Below are 20,776 nucleotides of genomic sequence, written 5' to 3'. Positions count from 1 at the left end.
AAATAATTTGTCGGCATGTTTGTTGTTATATATTTATCTTATAGATACAATTGGTGATATACTCACTATTTCTAACTCTGTGTACTTTGGTAGCATAAATTTTATCAACAAGGCTAGTTATTTAGGTTTTTCCCATGTTGTAAAAAAGTCAGCTGTCCAAACCTTAAATTAACTTAGAGTTAAAACATGACCCTGATTCCGGCAAATGGCAGTATCAAATATTTAATCAATTTAATCAGATTTTTCTTTTTTTACTGATCAGAATATTTTAATATAAAATATCGTTATATTTCATTATTCCGTCTGTGCTTGTTTAATGTTTGGGAACTATTTATAGACCTGAAGTCCTCAATGGTTAAAGTACCCTATGATTTGAAAATCATATTTACTTTGAAGACTTCGCCAAGATTTAAGCAGTGTTTTCTGGTTCATTTGACAAATCATTCTTTCTTTGTATGGAACACCCATTGTGACTCGGACCTCAAATGTGGACTCTCATTTTCGTCAGGGAACAGAGAGGAGAAACTGCTCCAGAGAGAGCACCCAGTGTCCTTGGTATGGCAGAGAGTGAGGCCCCGCAGCCTCCTGTTCACTTGCGGCCCACCGCTGGCTCTCTCAGCCTTACTTTCTCAGTCTCTAAGATGAGTGTTAGCCTAGATCATCCTCAAGAGTATTTCTAGATCGTCCTTAAGATTCCTGCTAGGTGCATGACTTTTAGGGAGAAGGGATATCCTGTTTGGTTAGGGCGACAAATCCTTGAATGTACCTATTTTCAATTAAAATTAGGAGCCTAAATTTGGGCTTTTTAACTGGGGTCCATCAGCCCACACGGAGTCCAAGGATGACTGTCAATCCCTTGAATTTTCTGTGTAAATTTGGAATATGTGTCTTTTGGGAGGAGGGAGAGGTAGTTCTTACGTCTGTTATGTTTTCCATGAAACGCATGGCCCCAGGCAGGTAAAACAACACTGCTCTAAATCTGTAAGAATCATGAGGGAAGGATGAATAGACGACACTTCAGATCAGAACAGGCTAAACAGAACCATACAGTCCATATAACACGACTTTTGAAAGAAACGAGTATGGGACGAATGCTTAAATAGCAGATAACAAATACGTATAACGTTTTATCTCCAAGAATTGGTCTAAACTGCAATATAACTTATGAAAACTAAATAGAGGAATTTTCAAACCTTAGGAAATAACAGTTTCCACTTCTATAAAACACTTTGCCACCACTTGAGAATGGTCACACGTCCCAACACAGTCCTTTGTACGTGATAATTGCTTTTTGTTGTATGAAGGAATAAATGTTTTGAAGTTATTTTTCAATGTCAGTATTAGTTGCATATTTTGCTAATGAAAGTCTGGTATCTGACCATATAAGTTTATATAATTCATAATGTAGTGGTTGAGAGCTTGGAATTTGGAGTCATATCATTTTAGACCAGGTCATGACTTTACTAATCCCTCTGAAACTCTTTCCTTAACGGTAAAGTGGAGATAAAAGCACCTACCTCACTGGGTTGTTTAGAGGACCGAGTGACGTATGCGCATAAAGCGTATAGCATCCTGCCTGCAGGGAGCAGGTATTCCGCACATGGTAGTTTGTTTTTTGAATTTTTTTTATTGCAATAACGTTGGTTTATAACATATATATTTCAGGTGTACATTGTTGTATATTTTGAATTCTGTGTAGATTGTCATGTTCACCACCCAAAGACTAATTACAATCCATCACCACACACATGTGCCTAATCACCCCTTTCAGCCTTCCCCTGCCTTTCCCCTCCAATCCAATCTCTGTTGCTATGAGTGTGTTTATCGTTGTCTTCATCTTCTACTTATGAGTGAAATCATACAGTATTTGACTTTCTCCCTAACTTATTTCACTCAGCATAATACCCTCAAGGTCCATCCATGTTGTCACAAATGGCTGCATTTCATTATTTCTTATGGCTGAGTAGTATTCCGTTGTGTATATACACCACATCTTCTTTATCGATTCGTCCCTTGATGGGCACCTAGGTTGCTTCAAAGTCTTGGCTATTGTGAATAATGCTGCAGTGAACATAGGGGTGCGTGTATCTTTATGCCTTCGTGTTTTCATGCTCTTTGGATAAATACCCAGCAGTGGAATAGCTGGATCATATGGTAGATCTATTCTTAGTTTTCTGAGGAATCTCCATACTGTTTTTCATAGTGGCTGCACCAGTTTGCATTCCCACCAGCAGTGTATGAAGCTTCTTTTCTCTCCACATTCTCTCCAACACTTATTGTTTCCTGTCTTGTTAATTATACCCATTCTGTGGGGCGTGAGGTGCTGTCTCATTGTAGTTTTGATTTGCATTCTCTCATAGTTAATGATGTTGAACGTGTTTTCATGTGCCTGTTGGCTATCTGCATGTCTTCTTTGGAGAAATCTCTGTTCAGGTCTTTTGCCCGTTTTTTAATTGGGTTGTTAATTTTTTTGTTGTTGGGATGTATGACTTCTTTGTATATTTTGGATATTAAAGCACTTGGTAGTTTTTAATCATCACAACCAGCCCTTCCCTCAAGCTTTCCTATTCTATAGATCTAAGCTCCTCATAAAAATTGTTACCTTTGAATGAAGTGTAATTTTTATGGAGAACATTTCAAATCCCCCTTGATTGTCAAGAAACTTTCCAGTATCTTGATGTCAATTAGTACTCCAGAAAAGATCATTTTACTAAGCATTTTTCTCAGTGTTCTTGGTTTCATTTAGTTCAAGATAGGGGAAACGCTGATTTCAGTTGCTTTAGTTTTAGCAAGAGACATCTTCCCTGAAAGGGGCAGAGTTAAAGATGGAAGAATTGATATCTTGTAGCAATGACTAAGCGTTCAGATGGGAAAGAAAGAGGCTGCCCATTTTAAAGATGGAGAGAGAGACCCTGGTCCAAAAGATGCTTAAGCTCTGAAAAGGAGTCTGAGAAGAAGTCAGTCGAATGTTCTCTTCTCTTTACTACCATTAATTCTGTGGCATATCTGCAACTGTGCCTTCGTGTGGACTGGAATCAGCCCCCCGCTTTGGAAAGCATTGGCATAGAAGCGCACGGATGACTTAGAAGGTGAAGGCCTTCAAGCAAAGGAAAAGTCACCCCTAATCCTTTAGACAGTCTCTCACGGGGCACACCCTCCTGGGTAGAACGTGGAGTACATATCAGCCCTGCTTGCTCTCCGCCAGGCACCCTTGTGCAGTGCTCGTGCTGTACAACCAAACATGAATGGCTGGATTACTGAATCTTCTGAAACCTAGCTTTCTGACATGCTGACCATTCCAGCCTGAACACAAAGCCGTGAGAGAAATGATGGGAAGTTTCCAGGTGCCAAAATAAAGATGACTACATTTGTGCTCATAGCTCATTTACTTTGCTCAAAAATGAGTCCCTGACTAGATCTTGTTAACTACCAATTTGCAAATAAATTTTTCACTTCTAATGTGTCGTATTTTACACTCGCTAGGATGAGACAAAAACTCTCTGTCAAACAGACTTCAGGTAGGCCCGCTGACTGCAGGATCCACAAATGAAAAGTATCAACCGACGGCAAAAGCAGAGGTGGAAAACTACGTAAAGCAGACCCGAGGAGCACGAACACAGCAGCCTCTGTTTGGCTGCACCGGCAAGCAAGCAGCCCTTGAGGCCACGGCTGCACCCCTGCCGTCCTTTCCTCCTGCTGGGCACCCCCCCACCCCCAGCATCTCAGTGGGACGTGGGGTCTCTGTAGCTCCCTCTCCTGCTGCTTCCCTAGTCCAGCTCTGCTCGCACGGCTACCCTGGTGCTCCAGTTCCTCCGTGTATTTACAGCTCCGTGGAAGAGCGCGTCGCGATTCGTTTTAATCCAGCGCTTCTTGTTAATGCCTTGTCTGAAGGACACACTCAATACTTACTGATGAGAGAGCGAGTGCGCGAACCTCGGGATGTGTGAGTGACGCGGGGGCACGTGAGCGGGAGCGGTCTGGGCACTGACTGTTTCCTGATACTTTTTCTTCTTGAAATATTCCTTTCAAGTGTGCTGTCTGGAGTTGAGTGTTGGAGTTATTTGTGCAGAGCAGTTTTATAGTTGACAGGACAGAGCCGAGGCACGTCAGCCTGGATTGTAGAGCAGTGGGACGGGGCTCGTGGTGTGATACACAGGGTTCTGAATGAGGACAGACTTCTTGTAGTCAGTGGAGGACTATTAAAGCTATCGAGGCAGAGGTGCAATCCCCTGACCATGTTCTTGACAGAGAATTGACGTGTGGACGGGTCACAAGGGGAGGCTATGGGGAGCTATGATGACGTATCAGTTAGGATGAAGTTCCAACCATGCGTGAAGAAACCCCAAGACAACAGTGATTCTAGGGGACAAGAGTTTATTTTTCTTGCAGGTATGAGTCTGGAAGTGGGCCCTGCACTGTCTGGGACCCAGGCTCCCTCCATATTGCTGCTCTTCAGTGCATGGCCTCCCTTCCCTGCATCCCCTCAGCGTACAGAGGACGCTCGCGCCAGCTATCAGCATTCCAGCTGCCAGGGAGGAGAAACGAGGAGAGAAGGACAACCTTGCTCCTCTTAAGGATGTTTCTGGGAAGTTGCACATGGCCTTTCAGCTTAAATTCTGTGGTCCAGAGTTGTTATACAACTGGCTACAAAGGAGGCTGAGAAATGTTATTTTTCTTCTGTGCAGACATGTGCCCAACTAAAAATATTGGTTTCCATTACTCAAGAAGAAAGAAAGAATGGATATCAGAGAACAAATTAACAGAATTTCCAATGGCAGGTTTTTTTAATAATGTAGGAAATATGGAGAGAAGGCCATAAGCTCATATAAGTAGAACTTTTCTTAGAAAAGAAGGTATGCATTCATTCATTCATTTAACAAGCATTTATTGACGTTGTCCTGAGAGCCGGGTACGGTTCTAGGTGTGGAGGGAGTCAGTGGGGGAGAGTCCATGATAAAGAGCTGACGTGATCGTCAGGGAGAGCGTGTATGGCCTGGCACACATCCCCGGGGAACCTCAGAAGGAACCTTTAAGAGCGATGGGAGGACAGTGCGGGAGAGCTGCGGTGTGTGACCTCAGGTGAGGTGAAGAGCACCTCTTTGAATCTCACCAGAGGGGCCACAACCCTTGGCCTGAGTCCACATGAGAAGGAGCCCACCAGCCTGAGAAGGTATCGACTTCTTTTCCTTCAGTTCTGGCCGTGACCTCGTTTCATGTTTACGTCATAGGTTTAAAACTGTGGGCGCCAGGCTAGGGAAGACCCTGTGGTATGATATTCTGTCTCCTCCATTCTGACGTACACGTTTTTATGTTCTTGGAAAGAGACCAAAACGTACCTTCTCTCTAGGACTTTGAGCACTTTGCTGAAGGAGGTGAGAATAAAGGCAGCGTGCTCACCCCTTTTTGTGTGTGTGTTTGCTTGCTTGAACTTATCTTTCCAAACCAGGAGAGAGTGGAAATTTTGGCCTACATAGTATTTTGATTCTCCTAGAGCTATTTTTAAAGGTTTATTATTTTAGTTGAATGTTGTTTATGGTAGTATGATGATTTCTAGACAGTAATATGTATTTTTTAATTATTTATCAGAGTTTATATTAAGGTATATCTAAAAGCAATATACTTTCTTATGTGTTCTTTACCCAGTTAAATAAAAATGTGGTGGATTGGCAGATTTAAAGCTTTCAGAGGAGATTTCTTTGATGTAGAAAAGGTGTTTAAATTCTGCCTAAGATGTAATTCGAAAAGAAAATAAGGCAGCACTTATTCTTAAGGGAATTCGTAAGTTAGAGCTAAAAACAAATCATGGGTACCTGATCATTTGGTTATTTATACTTAGAAAAGTGTAAAACCGAAAAGGGTATTAGAGGGCCCGGCCCCGTGGCCGAGTGGTTAAGTTTGCACGCTCTGCTTTGGCTGCCCAGGGTTTTGCCGGTTCGGATCCTGGACGTGGACATGGCACTGCTCATTAGGCCATGTTGAGGCCGTGTCCCACATGCCACAACCAGAAGGACCCACAACTAAAAAAATATATACAACTATATACTGGGGAATTTGGGGAGAAAAAGCAAAAGAAAAAAAAGGAAGATTGGCAACAGTTGTTAGCTCAGGTGCCAACCTTTAAAAAAAAAAAGGATATGAGAAAACAATTTTGTAACTCAAAAACTTTTAAAAGCCTCTAATCTGTGGTTGCATGTATAAATAGGATGTTATATTGATGCCTGAAGTATTAAAATGTGCTGTTGGTGATTTTTTTTTTCTTTGCTACAAAATCTATGTCTGCCTGCCTCTTTGGAGGTTAATGGTATAGTGGTTTTAATTTAATTGCGTCTGCGTGGAGTCTTTAAGAAAGCTTTAACTTGTGCTTTGACGTGGCTGCTCGTTTGGGTACGTTTGCGCATAAGCCATCCACTGTGTTTAGCGGGCAGCCCCCCCCCCCCACCCCACTGGCTTCCCAGCGTAGCTGTTGAAGGCTCTTGTGGGTGACCCCAGAATTTCTCTCCATGTCCCTCAGTGTCTTCTGTGCCCCTCTGTAGTGGCAATCCTTCCAGCATCCCATACTCTGCCTTGCCTCCGAGCCTTTGACGCACCTTCCCTGCCTAATAGTACTCCCCTTCAACCCCCTTAGCTCCCAACCTCACTTCCTGGAGGAAGACCTCCCTGACTTCCAGTTCAGATGCAGATGCTTTTTCTATAAGTCCCCTGTGGTGCTTTTTCTTTCTACTTTTCATCCGAGTTCCTCTTAGGATTATCAGGTGAATTCTCTCTCTTCCAGGGCCAGGTCTGCATTGCCCGTCAGCACCTGGCACCATGCTTGTCACGTGAGGGGTGTCACTAAAAGCTGTTTTGAGGGAGTGAACAAGTGAGCGTGATTTTCAGCCTTTATACTTTATACCGGAGAGCTGAGCAAAGTTCACTTTCACATTACTGATCCTGATCAAGAAAAATACATAAATTTAACTCATTCTTATCTTTGGAATTAAAAAACCCATATAGTATAGTCAAAAGAGCCTTTGTGTCTAGAGTCAGGAGGTCTGTATTCAGATTTCAGCTCAGTCATTTTCTCGTTGTGCAGCCTCAATCAAGCCACGTAAACTCTCTGGGCTTCGGCTTATTCATCCTCAGCGGACATGGCTAATGCCTACCTCGAATGTTAATTTGAGGATTAAATGAGGAAAAGGTGTATGGCAGAGCCTGGTGCAGTGCCTAATTTAAAACTCATTCTCAATAGATGGCCTTTGCTTTTGAGTATAATTATGTCTTTAATATCTTCTGCATTCATCTCATAACTGTTTTGATATCTCCAAGCTAAAAGTGACATTATCGTTTAATGAACCCAGTGGTTCTCGAAGTGCAGCCCCCCCAACATGTCAATCAAAGGAAAATTTTTTATTTTTATTCTTTGATCTCATGCAGGAGAAGAAGGGACCAGGGAGTTAACTGGTTCAGTTGACCGGGGACAGAGTCAACCAGTGACGAGGGCAGAAGGCGAGGACCAGAGAGGGCACAGCCGTCTCTGGGCCATCTCTGGGCTGTGGGGTGATTCGCACGTGGAGCAATGGCAGCTGGGGGTGCTCTGGCTTCTGCAGAGGAGGTGGAGTGAGGGCGAGAGGTGTTGCGTTGTGCTTCTAAGCGCCGCCTCACATGTGTCCGCAACAGCTCAGCTGTAGTTGCCGTTATTAGTTTCACTTTACACACGAGGCAACGGAGGAAAGCAGGAGGGCGGTCAGCCCAAGGCTTCCCAGCTGCAGGCGGCAGAAGTAGAATTTGAACCCGCAGGCTGACTCCAGAGCCCCCTGCTAAGTCACTAGGTGTTACTGCACAGTTTAACTGAGGAGGCTCTGCTGTGCGTACTCAGAGGACAAGGGATGAGTACCAGGAGAGGCTGGGAGAGTGAGACAGGAAGATCAGGCTCCCCAGGAGCACTCCCCGGGGAGTCCACCCAGGAAGCTGTCATACAGGATTTAAAGTGGACTTTGGGTGCCCTTTGTACCAGGGAACTTGGCTTTTCTCCTGCCTTCACCCCCTCATCTTTGTTTTTGAATGGTAGTCTGTTAGAGCCGTAGAATTACATCAAAATTTAAGCAAAAGTGAATTGCTGGGAAAGGCAAATGTGCAAAAATATTCAGTCTCTCATCCTTCACTTCTAGAGGCTGCAAGTCAAGTATCACTTAACTGAATGCTTACTGTGTGCCCGGTGCCACCGTCGGTGCTGGGGATACACGATGAGTGAGGCCCAGGTCTGTTCTCAAGGTCCCCCGTCCTACAAGGAAGACGGATGAGTCAGATTTCACAGTGGAGGAAGCCCTGTGATAGAGGACGGCTCTCGGGGTGCCTTGGAGAAAGAGAAAGGACTCCGAATCCTCTGTGAGCATTGCACGGTCGCTGAGGCCTGGAAGAACGGAGGAGCCGTGACATGGCAGCATGGCTAGAGAGCATCATGCAAGGGAGCGTGGCGGGGAACGGAGCAACGGGAAGCACTCACTGCTGAGCACTCGTGCCTCTGGCACAGAGCGAGGAGAGTTATGGACAAATATGGCTCTCAAAAACATAAGGGTTCACTTTATTTTATTCGGCCATACTAAATAAAGAACTCTCCTTTTATTCCTACATATTTTTTCTAAACTTGCTTTTGAACCTTTTATCAATTTTACCTTAAATTATCTCTTTAGAGTTGAACTTTCTGCTCCAGGAGAGGTACCTTTAACAAGCTTTCAGCACCCGCTCTTCGCAGGAACAACTTGATGGCATGTTAGGAGAAAGAGAGGAGGAGTGCTGAATGCAGTTTCACATGGCCTTTTAAAGAAGTTCATGTGGTTTATAACTCGTAAGGGAGAGGGTGATTTATGTTAAAATATCGACTCTGCCCTTTCCTGGCCGATGTTCTGGGCCGTTCACTTAATCCCTCCCAGCCTCTGTGCTTCTCTTTTCCAGAAAAGACTGTCGAAGTATCAGATGAAACCATTTATTTGAAGGCAGCTGTCACTCAAAAGGCAGCGTCTGTCATTACAGATTCGAGTCAGAACTGCCCGCGAAGGGGTTCGAGTTGTTTCCAGCAGACGCCCCCTGCCTGCTTTTCTGCTCTTCTCCTTCTGCCTCTCTGTTGAGCTTGCTCCTTCCTCTCAGCTCCATCCCCTCTCATTTATCTTGTCTTTTATCTTCTGAGACAGCAGCTGGTCACTGATGTGCCAGATCCTGTCCAGGTTCTGACTGTCAGCTGCTTTCAGAGTGTGATCAGTCTAAAGACAAGACACATGAGAACAGACTGATACCGTCCTGGGACTAATTCCTTTTCCATGTTACCCTCTTGACTGCCTGAAAAAAAAAGCCAAAAAGATACTAAAGCCCACAGGGTAAAGTATTAAATGGTGCAAAAAGGGCGACACCAGAGAGAAGACAAGTCTCTGTCCCTCTGTGGGAAGGAGATGAATGATGAGTGTTGTCAGTTTATTTTGAGTCTCTGTTATCTTTTCTGTGTCTTTACTATAATCGTCTTAGCTACTAGCTTTTTTAGAACTTAATCCTTTTTGTTGGCTTCTTTAGGTATACGGGACAGATGCTTCCTTTCATTCCACAGCTTTTCTGCAGGATATATGTGGTCTCCTTCCCAACTCTCGGCTGTTGTTTTGGCAAATGCACATCCAGGTCACAACATAACCTTAAACAAATTTTCAAGGGTTAACTTCTTTTTAATAGACTATTTTATTTGTTTTTATTGTGATGGAAAACTGTTGTGAATAATGCTGCTATGAACATGAGTGTGCAAATCTCTCTTCAAGATTCTACTCTAAATCTTGCTGGATACATACCCAGAAGTGGGATTGCTGAATCATATGCTGGTTCTATTTTTAATTTTTTGAGGAACCTCTACGCTGTTTTCCGTAGTGGCTGCACCATTTTTCATTCTCACACACAGTGGACTAGAGTTCCAACTTGGCCACATCCCCACCCACGCCTCTTATTTGCCATTTTTTTAATGCTAACCATCCTAATGGGTGTGAGGTTATGTCTCATTGTAGTTTTGATTTGTAGTTATCTGATGATTAGTGATGTTGAGCATCTGTTCATATGCTTGTTGGTCATTTGTCTATTGTGTTTCAAGAAATGTCTATTCAAGTCTTTTGTCCATTTTTTGAGTAATTTTTTGTTGCTGAGTTGTAGGAGTCCTTTATATATTCTGGATATTAACCCCTTGTCAGAAATATGATTTGCAGATATTTTCTCCCATTCCGTAGGTTGCCTTTTCACTGTGTTGATTGTGTCCTTTGATAAACAAAGGTTTTAAGTTTGATGTCGTTCTGTTTGTCTGTTTTTGCTTTTGTTGCCTCTGCTTTTGGTGTCATATCCAAGAAATCATTGCCAAGTCCAATGTCATAAAGCTTTCCTCCTGGGATTTCTTCTAGGAATTTTACAGTTTTTGATAATATACTTTTTATTTATTTATTTACTTACTTATTTTAGACTTGAGTTTTCAGAGCAGTTTTAGATTCACGGCAAAATTGAGCCGAAAGTACACAGAGTTCCGGTATACCTCCTGCTCCCCAACACACGCTATTTCCCCCACTATCAACATCCTGCGTCAGTGGTACATTGTTACAATCGATGAACCTACACTGATGGGTCATCACCACCCAAAGTCTGTAGTTTACCTTAGGCTTCACGCTTGGTGTCGGACATTCTGTGGGTTTGGATAAATGTGTAATGACGTGCATCCACCATTATAGAATCATCCACAGCGTTTCACTGCCCTGAAAGTCCTCTGTGCTCTCTGTGCTCATCTCGCCCTCCCCCTAAGGAGTTGACTTTTAATCAAGAAAATTTTGAACCGTTCAGAAGATCCCACCATCAAAGTGTTCAGTCCCAAACTGCAGAACTATCAGCTACCTCTGAGATTTTTCAGTCACCTGGTTCAGCAGCCATTGAAGTAGAAATTTAATCAGGACAGTGTTCCCTTTCTCTCAGGAAATCTTTACTAACAAAAGCTTCAAAACCAAAAACTTTATTTGAGAATATTTCGAGCTCCTTTACGTTGTTTTAGAGGATGGCAGCTTTTAAGGTAATTTCACGAGTGCTCTTCATTTTATCATTTTAAAGTCCTGTGGGCCAGTTCAGGCAGGCAAGGTTATTTTCACTTAACTCATGACCAGACTGGGGCTGGAAGAAGGTAAGCCGTGTGCCCGAGATTTCATGGCTAGCCAGCAGGGTCGAGTCCCGGTTCTTGACCCCGGGTCTGCTGTGTCTCTCCCTGCACCCATGCCTCCTCTTGGCCTTGGAGACATGCGAGTATGCTCTCGGCCTGTCGCAGAGGTGAAGCAGAGCTTCCTAGCGGCTGCTTCTTTGGCTGGGCTCTGTTTAAAACATGCTGGAATCTGACCTGCTGTGTACTGTGCAGCTTTCTGCCACTTAAACTCTCTAAGCCTGTTTCCTCATATTTAAAATGAAAGCAGTGCTATGTAATTAAAACTGGTTTATGTGGAACTTTAAGGAGCTCTCCAACTGCAGGAGACAAGGAAGGAGAGTTTTGGCTGGTTAGCAAACAAACCTCAGGTACATACAGCTGCTCTGTGCTAGGCCATTAGGATAACACTTCATGTCCTTTAATTTTGTCTTCTCGAATTCCTAGCATAAGAAAGGTTATTGTTCTTTTTTTAAAGATGGAAATGTGAGGTTAAGTAACATGCAGATACAACGTGGCATCAGTGGAATCTGAGTAGAGTTTTTTTTCACATCACCATCTGCCTTTTAGTGAAGAACTTTCTGACTCTAAAGCACCTGCACTTTTTTTCTGATTGACTGTGGTTTGACATAACTAAAACATGGTGTTTCTAATAATGGTGAAATGTCTGAATTACCCAGAAAAGGTGTTCTTCTCAGTTTAATCCTGGAGTTTTTTATTCTAATTTAATTCTTAGGGAAAGTAAAACTCTGTATTAATTAGAAATTTTAATTAACCTAAATAACCTGTTTCTTGACCAATTCAGATAATGAAGAATTTGTAAGTTTGTGTTTCCATAGTTTATTCATGTATTCATGCTGCACCTACCCTGGGCCTGGAACTCTAACTAGACAGAACAGAGGTAGTTTCCTCCCAAATGATGGTGGGGGCACAAGCAATAAACTGAAAGCCTACACAAAATACTGTCAGATCCCAGCTAGAGTTCTCCTTCCCCAAATCTTGCTCTGGTTCTTGGAACTAATCCGTATGTACAGGCCCTGGGCAGATATCAGCAGATGGTTCCGAAGGAGGTGTGCACCGGGGGACCAGGTGAACTTGGCAAATATCATATTATATTCTTTTTCGACATTCTGCCACAGTTCCCTTTAGTTATTGGAAACTGCCATTTTTTTCCCTCCAGAAAATATAATTAAACACCTCAATGCTGTCGGTGCCACCGCTGATTCCCGTGATCTCTGCCAGTGTGGGGCTTTTGTGAGTGTTGTTGCCTGACTGGCTAAAGCCCAGGAAGCAAATTCACCCCCTCCAGCACGTTTTTGCTCCTCTCTAACCAGAATGAGCTTGCGACCGAATGCCTTTGTAGTGATTAGAGAGCCATGTTCTATGTTCGCCTAATATTTAAAATGTACAACAAATCTTGGTAAAGCGTGTTTTTAAAATTACCTTTGGCTTTTCTTGGTTCTGTTTTCAAAATCAAAATGTTTTTATTGGTTTCTCCGAAGGCACTAACAATTTGAGGTCAATAATGATCAAACCCTTTGTTATACCTTGTTTTTAGGCATCTCTCAGGGCCGTAAAGGCATTTTGAGCTTGGATGGGGACTTGTCTTGGGTTTTTAGACAATATCCCTTAATGTGTTTAAGAATTACATAGAGATCTGTTTATGAAAAAAAAAAGATGGTGATTCCTTGACTGCATCCCAAGATTTAGATTCTGCAGGTACGACACGGAGCCCAGACAACCGCACTTCATACAGAACTGCCTCGGGCACTCCGTGGACCACACTTTGGGAACCACGAGTTTGGATGTGATGGTGCTCGTAAAGAGAGGCCTCCCTGGATGTATCTGTCAAGACTGACACTGAGCCTGTGTGGTTGAGCCTGGTGCACACAGGGCCATCTTCCCTAATTAGGGTGGACGAACTTTCCTCCGTGCTAAACTAACTTCCTTTGATGTTTTAAGCCTAAAGGTGGTCAGTGAACTTTGTAGACAGATCGTTTGCCAGCTGCATCTCCCCCACTGAATGATCACCTTACCCCACATCCCTCATTATCAGAGGGATTTAGCCAAGTGGTCAGTTTTCTCATGGCTTGAAATAAAGAAGGAATTGGGGGGAATTGTGAAAATGAGAGAGGAAGATAGCCCGCCTGTAACTTCAGTTTTGACCTGGCCTAATTGCCCCCCTATCTGAGACTTAGAGGGGTAAAACTGGCTGAATTAGTGAGAACTTCTGGATTCTGTTCCTGGTTTTGCCATTGGTTTGCAATTAACCTGTGTGATCCTTGGTGTCCTTGATTGTGAATGCTCTGGACTGGTTTCTCTCCCTCACCAAACTAAATGTGATTCTTAAGAGTTTAGGTCCTGATTACAGAAGTCGAATCTTTCTTTGTCTGCTGTCATGTGACTGAAGTGTGGAACTTCTTATGCTTTGATATGCCTAGTTCAACCTTTATTCCTCTCCCTTTTAATTCACTCTTATCCCCTTAGTGAGTAGCGTAATGCCTGGCCCAGAACAGGTGTTCAATACTGTTTCTTAATGAGTGAATGGAGTGAAGTCAGCTGTTACTCCTGTCTCTGACTCCTTGAGTTCCTTTTTCTGTGCCAGTTGACACCTTACCCCAGTTTGTGTCCATTACCCATCACTCTTGGGTGCCTCGCCATGGCCTCCAACGTGGTCAGGTCCCTGTTCTCTTCCTCTGAGTGGTCCTGCCCACTGTTGAGTGGTGACTTGTCCTCAGACGTTGTTCAGGGTGTTTCTTCCATCTCTGCCTCATCCAGCAGCAATTCCAGGCTCATCTTCTCCTTCACTCTTGAGCTCCAGGCTGCAGTCAGCAGCTCTCTGTTATTGATACCACAAACCAGGCCATTCAGACTAAACTGTCACCTCCTTGGTCTTCATCTTTGTCTCTGAAGATCAGACCTCGGTTTCCTCATTCCTCTTCCTTTACCTCAGACGTTCCAACAGCCCACAGGCGTTGTTGACTTTGTCCGTCAAATTGTCTCCTACCACCACATGCCAGCTTTGCCTCTGCTGTACTGTCCACCGTTCTCGTTTTGTAGTCTTCGTCTCCGTGCCCTGTCTCCCCTCTTCAAGCCATCCTGTGTGTACTGCCGCTAAATTAAACATCCGGAGGCCAGGCTCGGGGTTGCCTGTGTGGATTCCATGTCTTGCCCTACATCATAAATCCCACGAGAACTGAGGCAGGTTTTGACTTCCCTCCTGCCGCTCTAGCGGACCCGAGCACAGCACACTTCCTCAGCTGCCTTACATGGCGAGTGAGCATACGGATTTGGAGTGACACAGACCCGAGTCCGAACCCCAGGTCCACCAGTCACTAAGCGTGACTTCGGCAAGTTCCACAACCTCCATGAGCCTCTGTTTCCTCATCTGTAAAATGGGATGACTGGGTCTTATAGGGTTCTTAGGAGAGTTTTGTTTTTGTTTTAGTTGTGAAAATTTGCGAACATGAAGAGAACAGTCAGCGAATTTCCATATGTTATTCTCTCAGGACTCAGTAATTACCAAGGCTTTGCTGTATTTGTGTCACCTATCCCTTATTTTTCTTGACCTGAAATATTTTAAAACCATTCCCAGACATCATGTTATTTCATCTGCACATAAGCATCTCTAAAAATACAACTCTCGTATTGTTAATGTACCTAACACCATAATTCTTTAGTTTTATCTAACATATAATCCATAATCAAAATCTTTGTTGTCTCAAAATGTATTTTTACAGTTGGTTTGTTCAAATCAGAATTCAAACAAGGTCCTCACATTAATACTTTATTTTGTTAAGTGTCTTTAAAAAAATGTATCGAAATAGATACAAACAGAACACTGAACTATAGTTTGATAGATTTCCACCTGCCACCCAGGTCATGAAATAGAGTATTGCTACCACCAAGAAGTCTCTTTGTGCCCCCTCTGATTCACTGTTTCTTCCCTCTCCCCAAAGGTCAGCACTGCCCTGACTTCTGAAACCGTAGATTAACTTTGCCTATTTTTGAACTTGATAAAAATGGAATCATGTGGTGTATACACTTTTCTGTCTTGATGTCTTTCACTCAACAGTATGTTTCTAATAGTCAAACATGCTGTTGCCTGCAGCATTAGTTTGTTTTCATTGTTGAATAAAGTTCCATTGCGTGAATATGCCACAATTTGTTTATCCAGTCTGCTGTAAATGGACATCCTGAGGATTATATTTCATAATACCAAATATGCAAAGGGATCAGCATAGCGTCTAACAGTGAAAGTTCAATTAATATTAATACAATGCCTTGTGTTTAAAAGTTGCTCATCGCATATTGATTGGTTTGAATTTTGATTCGTCTAATGGAAAAATTTTAGATTTTCACCATTAGTTGAGGCTTTTTTCCCCCTCACTCTGTGGTCTCTTAGGGAAATTATCTTAATGATTCTGGTTCTACTTGATAGCCTGAATTTTGTCACTTTAAATTTGTGGTTGATTCTCTTTTCCATTCTTATATCTAATATGGGCTGAATTTTTGTGAGTGAAAGAAAGGAAGTGGTTTAACTTCTCTGTGTTTTTTCTCACTTCTATGTTTAATACTTTTTGTTTAATTCCAGCCTTGATTTTCACCTAAGATCGTGGACTCCAGAGCCAAATTCTGGATTTAAATCCCAGCTTTCCCATTCACTCACTGTGTTACTGAGCAAGTTACCCATCCTCTCTGTGCCATCTGTGAAATTGGGGACAATAATACCTACTCAGAGAATTTTTTTATGGATCAAATGGTTTAAACTATAGTAAAGCGCTTAGAACGATATCCAGCTGCTATTATTATACTTACTCATGTTTTTGTGTTCCAGTAATTAATTTGTATGCATAAATCCGTAAGATATTATGAAGTTTATATACTGGCAAAAATATCTACTACCTTTAAGAAGAAAGTTTGTTTATTTGCTGTGATGTCAAATGTAGCTTTTTTATGCTTGCGTTTTCGTTATTTTCTCTGTGGTCTGAACTTTCGCCTGAGATTTGCTCCTTCCTGGAGTTCAGAGGCTGTTTCTTCTGAATAGTTACAGTTTTCTTTCATATATTTTTACTTCTCAAATCTACGTGTACGAACTGACTCTCAGAGAATTAAAGTTGGTTACTACATAAGAAAATTAGATTGAGATGCTTATTATAATGTGATTATTTTAAAGTACCATTATTGTATTTAATGTATGGGAAAATGTATTTAAATACTTCTCTGTATTGTATTATTCTTTGTCACTTGGAAACAGACCCAGTAACTAAATGCTCCTGAAGATGTATTGGGTCATTATTCCAGTGTGTTGAACATTTTCTTTTAAAATACTGGGCAGTGACTTGAATTAAATAAGTTTCTTTCTTGGGAGAAAGGCTCTGTTACTTAGCAACTCCTAATATCCTGTGATGATATTACACCCTGAGACCCTCCTGGGGGATCTTATTGACTTTCTTGGACGAGGAAGAGGCATTGATGCTTTGACACAGAATTATGAGCAACTTGGGGTTCCTTTCTTCAGAGAACATTGTCGTGAGGCTAGAAAATCCCTGTTTAAAACAAGCATGACTCTTTAGCTGAGTCAAAAGACTGTTGGCTCTCCCCAGTTGTTCTGTCCTGATGTTCACACAGGCGCTTGAGGAAAGCCTGGTGCCAAAAGAGGCGGGCTACTTATATCCTAATCTCTGGTTTTTATTTAGAAACGGAAGGGGCATCTAAGTTATTTGAGATAGGAACTACTGCCACTTGACTATACATTGCAAAAATCAATGGAAAATTTGTATAAAGATTGGCTGTTCATTACAAATATTTCCAGGAAATACCAGTAACAGGTATAATAAGATCCCGGATCATTATGACAGTTTTAACATTTTGTTGCTAAAAGCTGGTACTTATATAATTTATGGGGGGGTGGAGTGTACAGGAAATAAAGTACGAGTTCTTTGAATTTTTTCCTTAATTTTAGGGGAGAACCTCATTGGCTTCAAATAAAATAATACTCTTTACCTCTTTAATGTATTTTTAGTGAAATTGAAATGTTTTAAGAGAACAGTTTTCTTAAAACATTTTCTTCCCACTTACCCCCTTCCCCACCCACTGGTGCCATGGAAATGCCCCCGGGAGGCCTCAGAGCAGACGCCAGGCAGCAGGGCCCCCTGTGGCAGAGCTGGAGCGGGGTGTGTGCTGACTCGGCATGTGCCGGAGGACTGACCTGGTTCTCTCCTAAATCCTGAGTCAAGAGATGGACTGGCAGGCCGAGTCCTGATCTTTCAAAGACGCAGGTTCAGTTCTGCCTTCCCCCCACACGCTTTGTTTTCCTTCTACGCTTTCGAAATTCTAGTTCACCTTTTATTATACCTACTGTTTAGAAGTAATTGTTAATGGAAATTACAAGGACCCGCTGAGATTTGAGAGGGCAGGAGGGTGGAGATAGAAGGACAAAGGCTGAGATTGAGATTCTGAAGTCATCTACTGCATAGACAGAACATGTTTCTGATTTAATCCAGAGGCATGACTGTGGAGCCAGAGTCTCCATATCAGATTAGTCTTGTGAAGGGCATTCAAAGCCGCCTTATATTTTGGAATCTGTGAACTTTAGGGTTGGCTCTCATGATGCCTGTAGGGAAAGTTTTTGCATTGCTTGGATATTAGTCTGTTAGCTGTTTACAAACCTAGCTGCCCGTGGGACTCATCTAAGGACCTTGTTCCAAAGGGAACTTTACCCCGTTCCTAAACTTGAGTCCGGACTCACTGGCTCAGATCTCAGCTGGCAGAGCCCAGTCGTGATTCTGTTTTATAGGCTTTAAGGGTGACTTTTAGGGAGCCAGCCTGGTGGGTCCTGTAGGGAGATGAGACCTGAAACCGTTGTTTGAGCTCCCTTAGGGGAACCTCTTATTGAAAATTCTAGGGAGCCGGCCCCGTGGCCAAGTGGGTAAGTTCATGCACTCCGCTTCGGTCGCCCAGGGTTTTGCCGGTTCGAATTCTGGGTGCAGACATGGCACCGCTCATCAAGCCATGCTGAGGCGGCATCCCACATGTCACAGTTAGAGGGACCCACAACTAAAAATACACAACTCTGTACTGTGGGACCTTGGGGAGAAAAAGGAAAAATAAAATCTGTAAAAAAAAAAAAAGAAAATTCTAGCAGTCTCAGAGAGAGCTGTGGAGTGATGGAGCACCCAGCGCTTGGATTCAGGAGACCTGGCCCGGACGCTGGCCAGCTCACGCTGTCAGTCCGCTCACCTGCAAACGGAGGTGTTGACAAAGGTGTGGGGAGGATTGAATGACCTGGTGGACTGTGAAGTGTTTCTTTCATGTGAGGAGGTTTTATGGTAAAATGAGGACTATAAAGGTAGCTTCTTTAACTGAGGGACAAATTTGAAGTATTTTTTTCCTTTAAAATGTTAGAGAAATTTAATATGGTTTGATAGGGAAAGAAGACTTTAGTTTCTAGCTATAAATTAGCTTCATCACCTCATTCAGGATCTCCATTTCCTCAGCCTCATTTCTTTCTTTGTAGAATGGAGTCAGGGTGCGGAAGCTGCTGTGAGAGGAGGTAGCTGTATGGGATTCTTAGTTTGTTTTGCCTGAATTAAAAGTCCCTGATCCCATGATATGGTGAAAACGTAACGTTTAATGTACCTGAAGAGCTGGACCTGTGTCTTTTAAGCCCCTTCCACTTGTGAGTCTGAATAAAAATTGTAGGATAACCAGAATTCACGAGCCTGAAGATCTATTAAGTTTAACTGGAGATTAAAGAGCAGATGTATTACCGCGTCTGGCACTTTTACTGCCTTATTACTCTTTCTGTTTTATGATGCACTGAAAAAAATGATAAACTAGAAACCTTTTTGCTTTTCAAGTTTCTTCAGTTTAATAGAATGGATTTTAAAAGATAACATACACATAGTAATTTTTTTTGTAGTGGTCCTAATGGATTTTATTACTTTTGAATATAAATCTAAAGAAGAAACCATTTTCTTCTACTTCCTTTAACTGAAAGAATGCATTGTCTTTGGAAAAAACTGTGTATGTCTAATGCTTTTAGGTCTCAAATCACTTTTCTATCATATTGTTTGGGGCGTTGGCAGCACAGTACAGCATAGCAATTGAAGAAGACCTTAGGATCTGTCCATTTATGCTTTTGACAGGCATCTGTTGCATATATTAACAGCCTGACATATGCCAAGCACTGTCTCAGGTGAGAAGACGGCAGTGATCTGGATGGACAGGAGCCCCATGGAGTTTATATTCCAGGATGGGGAAGTAGAAATAAATAAGTAGTGTAAAAAGATACTTTCAGATATACTGTGAAGACAGACAGACAAAACTGGGTTTGCATCCTTATTGTATGAGTCACTAACTGGGTGACCTTGGGCAAGTTATTTAACATCTCAGATCTTATTTCCCACATCTAGAATGCAGACGTGGTAATTCTGACCTGATAGAGTAGTTTTCAGCATGAAAGGAGAAATTTTATTGAAAGATTCAGCATAGTTTCTGCCACTTTAGCGGGTCCCCAATAAATTATGAAGAAGGCTTGATCACCATCCAGGTATGCGCAGCCCTTTATTGTTATGGGATTTGCTTTTTCGCTGAGCTTTATTCTGTTGAGCTTACTGCCTTCTCCTATAAAAGTAATGATAATTAAAAGCAGTCAAGGAAAGCTGCATTAGTCATTTGTTAGTATTTAGGCAAACGAAGTGGGAAGAAGTTGGATGCAGGATTATTGGAAATGTCGACTAAAATGAGGTTTGGGCCTGATGCAGTGGAAGGTGTATCTGACCGACAGATTGAGAGCTGGCTAGATTATCTGTGATATTCAGTGTCATTTGCAGACTTCAGTTGGTTTTCCTGACAACTCTGTGAAACAGATGGGTGACTTCAACTGCTGGTGTTTTTCTCATAGCTCTTGTCTCTCTGAATTATAAGTAGTTATATATGTGTGCTTGTCTCTCATGATAGATTTTAAGATCCTTGAAAACAAATTCCATAGAGTTCCGTTTGTATCACAAGCCTGAAAAGAATTTGGATTCAATCAATATTTGTTAATTGAGCAAATGGGATTATAGTCATGTCAGAACAAAACATTGGACAGAAAAATAGAGCTGCTGGTTTTAAAAATTCAGGATAATAAAGCTATACCTTAGTCCTTGATGGGATTCTGATAAGGGAACCAATTTTTTGAAGAGTCTTTTAAGCCTATAGATAGGTTTTGTGTGTGGCGGGGGCGGGGGGGGGGGGGGGCGTGGTAAAATATACATAAGAAAGTTACCGTTTTAACCATTTTTAAGTGTAAAGTTCAGTGGAATTAAGTACGTTCACATTCTTGTGCAACTGTGACCACCATCCATCCTGAGAACTTCATCTTCTCCACCTGAAGCTATAGAAAGGGTTTTAATTCTGCATTTGACTAGCACAGAGTTTTGTTTTGTTTTTTTTGTTTGTTTGTTTTTGCTGAGAAAGATTCACCCTGAGCTAACATCTGTGCCAGTCTTCCTCTATTTTGTATGTGGGTCACTGCCACAGCGTGGCTACCAATGAGTGGTGTAGGTCCAGGCCCGGGAACCAAATCTGGCCCGCCCAAGCAGAGTGTGCCGAACT

The 20,776-nt window shown here is 42.4% G+C and overlaps 1 protein-coding gene and 1 long non-coding RNA gene across 12 annotated transcripts in view; one reads left to right on the top strand and one right to left on the bottom strand.

The window, feature by feature from the left end:
• PATJ (PATJ crumbs cell polarity complex component) overlaps window positions 1–20,776 on the top strand; it is a 302,489-nt gene that overhangs the window by 141,220 nt on the left and 140,493 nt on the right. The gene's annotated exons all lie outside the window — the stretch shown is intronic.
• On the bottom strand, window positions 7,624–8,749 carry LOC138924169 (uncharacterized). The gene is made up of 3 exons (XR_011438916.1): window positions 8,652–8,749; window positions 8,185–8,260; window positions 7,624–7,742 (listed from the first exon to the last, which is right to left on the bottom strand). It is a non-coding gene; the product is annotated as an uncharacterized lncRNA (long non-coding RNA).

The sequence above is a fragment of the Equus caballus genome, chromosome 5 (assembly GCF_041296265.1).
Source record: "Equus caballus isolate H_3958 breed thoroughbred chromosome 5, TB-T2T, whole genome shotgun sequence".
Taxonomy (NCBI): Eukaryota; Metazoa; Chordata; class Mammalia; order Perissodactyla; family Equidae; genus Equus; species Equus caballus.
Note: the sequence above shows the minus strand (reverse complement) of the source record. Positions and strands in the feature narration are given on the sequence as shown.